Genomic DNA, 5,746 nt, shown 5'->3' with positions numbered 1-5,746 from the left:
CCATCTTTATATACAAGTCGTTCACCCATTCTGAATTTATGTTGGTGAAGGGTGTGAGGTGATGATCTAAACCTAACCTCTCCCATATTGTTTTCCAAATTTCCTAGCAGTTTTTTGTCAAATAGTGGATTTCTGTCCCAAAAGTTGGACTCTATGGGTTTGTCATACACTGTCTTGCTGATGTCATTTACCCCAAGTCTATTCCACTGATCCTCCCTTCTGTCTCTTAGTCAGTACCATACCATTTTGATGTCCACTGCTTTATAGTATAGTTTAATATCTGGTACTGTAATCCACCTTCCTTCACATCTTTTTCATTATTTCCCTTTATATTCCTGATTTTTTGTTATTCCAAATTAACTTTGTTATAGTTTTTCCTAATTCAGTGAAAAACTTTTTTGGTAGTTTGACAGGTATGGCACTAAATAGGTAAATCAATTTGGGTAGAATGGTCATTTTTATTATGTTAGCTCATCCTACCCATGAGCAATCAATGTTTTTCCAATTGTTTAGATCTAGTTTTATTTGTTTGGGAAGTGTTTTGTAGTTGTTTTTGTATAATTGCTGTGTTTGTTTTGGTAGATAGATTCCTAAGTATTTTTTATTGTCTAGGGTGATTTTAAATGGTGTTTCTCTCTCTACCTCTTGCTGCTCTGATGTTTTGGAAGTGTATAAAAATGCTGATGATTTATATGCATTTATTTTGTATCCTGCAACTTTGCTATAATTTTTGATTATTTCTACAAGCTTCTTAGTTGATTCTCTAGGATTTTTTAGGTAGACCATCATATCATTTGCAAAGAGTGATAGCTTAGTCTCCTCATTGCCTATTTTAATACCCTCAATTTCTTTTTCTTCTCTAATTGCTACTGCTAGTGTTTCTAGTACAATGTTAAATAATAGAGGAGATAATGGGCATCCTTGTTTCACTCCTGATTTTATTAGAAAGGCTTCTAATTTATCCCCATTGCATATGATGTTTGTTGATGGTTTTAGGTATATACTGTTTATTGTTTTTAGGAAAGGGTCTTCTATTACTATACTTTCCAGTGTTTTCAATAGGAATGGATGCTGTATTTTGTCAAAGGCTTTTCCAGTATCTATTGAGATAATCATGTGAATTTTGTTTGTTAGACTGTTGATATGGTCAATTATGTGGATGGTTTTCCTAATGTTAAACCATCCTTGCATTCCGGGTATAAATCCCACCTGATCATGGTGGATGATCCTCTTGATCACTTGCTGGAGTATCTTTTCTAGTATTGTATTTAGGGTTTTTGCATCTATGTTCATTAGAGAGATTGGTCTGAAGTTTTCTTTCTCTGTCTTGATCTCCCTGGCTTTGGAATCAGTACCATATTTGTGTCATAAAAGGAATTTGGTAGGACTCCTTCTTTGCTTATCATATCAAATAATTTGTATAGTATTGGGATTAGTTGCTCTTTGAATGTCTGATAGAATTCACTTGTGAATCCATCAGGCCCTGGCGATTTTTTCTTAGGGAGTTCTTTGATGGCTTGTTCAATTTCTTTTTCTGATATGGGATTATTTAGGTATTCTATTTCTTCTGCTGTTAATCTAGGCAGTTTATATTTTTGTAAATATTTGTCCATATCTCCTAAATTGTTATATTTATTGCCATATAATTGGGCAAAATAGTTTTTAATGATTGCCTTAATTTCCCCTTCATTAGAGGTGAGGTCTCCCTTTTCATCTTTGATACTATCAATTTGGTTTTCTTCTTTCCTTTTTTTTATTAGATTGACCAGTACTTTGTCTATTTTATCTGTTTTTTCAAAATACCAGCTTCTAGTCTTATTTATTAATTCAACTGTTATTTTACTTTTGATTTTATTAATTTCTCCCTGATTTTTAGTATTTCTAATTTAGTTTTCATCTGGGGATTTTTAATTTGCTTGCTTTCTAATTTTTTGAGTTGCATGCCCAATTCATTTATCTCTGCCCTCCCTAATTTGTTAATATATTCACTCAAGGATATAAATTTCCCCCTGAGTACTGCCTTGGCTGCATCCCACAGAGTTTGGTAGGATGTCTCATCATTGTCATTTTCTTCAATGAAATTGTTGATTGTTTCTATGATTCCTTCTTTGACAAATTGGTTTGTGGAGAATCATATTATTTAATTTCCAATTAGTTTTTGATTTTCCTGTCCAGGTGCCCTTACTAATTATTATTTTTATTGCATTATGATCTGAAAAGGTTACATTTATTATTTCTGCTCTTCTGCATTTGTTTGCAATGTTTCTATGCCCTATTACATGGTCAATCTTTGTGAATGTACCATGTGCAGCAGAAAAGAAGGTGTATTCCTTTTTGTCCCTATTCATTTTTCTCCACATATCTATTAAATTCCAATTTTTCTAAGGCTTCATTTACCTCTCTTACCTCTTTCTTATTTATTTTTGGTTGATTTATCTAGATCTGAAAGAGGAATATTTAGATCTCCCACTAGTATGGTTTTACTATCTATTTCCTTCTTGAGCTCTACCAGTTTCTCCTTTACAAATTTGGATGCTATTCCATTTGATACATACATATTGAGCAATGTGTTACGATTAAAAATAATAAAGACTGATATAATAATATAAATTTGTAGTTTAATCAAAGCCATGCTGATAGAGACAAAAATCTTTAGACCACGCACCTGTAAGTATTCAAAGTGCTTCCTCAGCCATTTTCACCTTTCATCTCTCCCCCCACCTGCTAGCTAAGAGAGCAACTTCCTCCTCACCCAGGAGATTTAACCCCTCTCTTACAACATCATACTTCCTGTTTGTCATGAGGAATCATGGGAAATGTAGTTTCAAAGTCTCTCACATGCCCATAGGGAATATATAACAAAAATGGCATCTTCCCAATTTCAAATGTACAATTCCCCCTGAGATCCAGCAAAAAAAAAAAAAAAAGGTTGGCCTTTTTTTCTTCGCTGGATCTGTAAACATAGACAATTTCTAATTTTCATGATTTTGGGGATAAAAGAAATAGATGCACGAATGGATAAAATTAGCCACATTGACAAAAAACTATTTTGGGGGCAGTCCCCTATTGACATAACAGTGTACAATTAGAACAAATTGCATTCAACTCAATTTCCACTCCCTATAGTTCAATTAACTGCACCCCCAAAGTTCAAATTTTGGTCTTCATGGTACAGTGAAGGCTTTTCAGACATCTTCATGGTGTCTTCACCAAACAGGTTCGTCATCTGGATTCTGGGGAGATGGCAAGATCCTTATCCTGAAATTATTCTCAAAAGAATTTAAACTTTATATTATAGATTACAAAACATACATTTTCTTCTAAGAATTATACAATTCCCCCTGAAATTACTCCTAAAAGAGTTAAATATACATATATTTTTACATTATCAAATTTTAAAAAAAAAACACACATCCCCCTGATGTAAATTCTAAACACACCTTCTTTCCTTGAAAAGGGTACCTCAGGTCAGCTAAGGATGAGTGGCTGAGTCCCGGGGGTTGTATGAAATCAATTGGCAAAATAAAAGAATAAGTTTCAAGAAAAAGAAGAAAAAGTTAACTTGTGAATGAAATGTAAAATCTGAAAAAAAAATGTAGTGAAAATACCCATTCAGGGCCAGGACTTAAGGGAAATGTCTCTCTCTGATCTGATTTGCCAACAACTTTTCAGGGAAGTAAGCCAAATAAATAACCAATCTTAGGTGCTGGCCTAGGAATTTAAGTTGAGGGGATCCACGTCCTCTAAAGTTTTAGAAAAGACTGGGACTCCAGGACTCAAACCCCAATTTCCAAGCCCTAAATTATTGTTATAGAACTCCTGCAATCCATGCAGATTTTTAGTCAAGTCTCAGACTATGTGCTTTCTTAGCACTAATTAACAGCTTTTTTATTCCCTTCTCCTGGAATTAGAGAGGCATTTAATCACAGTCCCATAATCTCAGGCTCAGGCTCAGGTATTTGCATTAAGGTTATATCACTGTAGAATCAGAAAAAGGATAAGTAATGATTATATATGTACTTCCAGTAAGAGATGATAAAAAGGAAAAATCAATTTTTCTAATTAAAAAAAATATTGTAAAAATCAAAAAAGTATATATTGCTTAGAACTTGAAGGGTTTTATTACCCAAAAATGAGATTTTCTGTGAGAGAAAATGGATCTTACAAATAGCAGATTCACAATGCACATTCAAATAGAGTACCATAATTTCCAATAGCACATTTTAAAACAATAAAGAATGTTTAAAAATCATATACTTGTTACAACTTTTAAATCTTGGCTAAAAGTTTCTCAACAAACTCTGTTATTGCTTCCATAGAAAAATCTGATATTTAAAAAAAGAGACCTTCTGGTCTAAATCATCCTCAGATAAGAATGTACAGGAGCTCCTTGGCTTCCTTTTTTAAAAAAATTCCCGGGTAGGAAATTTTATACTTCAACCCATTTAAGGCAATTTTTCTTATAATAAAATATATAAAAGCTTATACTATAAGACAACAATTCTTTAGGATCTAAAGTAAAAGTTAAAAAGATCTCTTGTAAAATTACAAGTTAATTCTCAAGGCATGGAAACTTCCAAGGTTCCATACAATTACCAAGACAGAATAAAATTTAAAAGACATGTGCTCTATAAATCCAGTACATAAGTCAATTTACAATTTTAAAAATGTGTAGGAAATATAATGTGAGTATCAGATTAACAAGCTGGTCAAAACCTCTTACTAGTTCTAATAGATTTTTTTCATTATTTGGGAGTTACAATAAAATCACAAACAGAATTAATCTAGCAGCCACAAACTTCATTAACTTAAAATGATTCAGTGCAATAGGAAAATCAACAAAATAAGCAAGATTAATTCACAAAACTAATTAGCAAAATACAGTAAGATACAGTCTCTTTAAAACTCTGAGTTCTGAGGTTTTTAAAAATAAGGGGTTTTTTTAAGTTCAAAGTTCTAAGCAGGTATGGGGTGAAATTTCTTCCCCTGAGATTTAGTTCTTAATCACAAGAAAGTCTAAATAGGCCATGTGCCCTATGAAAAGTAATCTCTAGTTCAAGGTTCAGACCCTAGGTCCACGTGGGATAGGGTCATGGGCTGGGGGCTAGAGAAAAACTTAGGTCAGTTTTGTAGAAAATACCCACGTGGAGAGCCTATGGGGGTGGGGGGTGCCTAAATAAGGTATTTAGAGAAAGATATGGAGGGCTAGAATGCAGGCCATTACCAAGAGAGTGGGGGGTGGGAGGGACAATACCAAATCCTAAGCAGCAGAGGCAGAAGTCTCCGAAGATCTTGGCAAGTCAGAACTGGTTGGTAGTGAAAGCAGCAGCAGCTCCAGCAGTCTCCAAGTTGTAGTGGAAGAGGCAGCACCAGCACCAGCAAAGCAGGATCGAAGAAGTGATCTGCTCCACTGAGACAAGAAAAGCGGCGGCAGAGGCACACTGCTTGGGCACCGTCATTTTGGTTTTAAAGCCAAAACCCAGAATTGGCTGGTCTGACCTCCCAAGGTGGTTTGGGCTGGACTGGGTGGCTGAGTCCCGCCTGAGGCAAAAACGAGCTGTTGCTTTTAGCAAAAGCATGGTGCGGAAAGCCAGGCTCCATTTTAATTACTGTTATTGGCCAAAAAGAAAGCATGGTTATCGTTTCTGAAAGGCTATCTGGAAAATTGAGAATTCGAATTCCAAACTTCAGGTTGCCATTATTGTTACGATTAAAAATAATAAAGAGTGATATAATAATATAAATA

This window comes from Gracilinanus agilis, chromosome 1, assembly GCF_016433145.1.
Source record: "Gracilinanus agilis isolate LMUSP501 chromosome 1, AgileGrace, whole genome shotgun sequence".
NCBI lineage: Eukaryota > Metazoa > Chordata > Mammalia > Didelphimorphia > Didelphidae > Gracilinanus > Gracilinanus agilis.
This window is presented reverse-complemented; position numbering follows the sequence as displayed.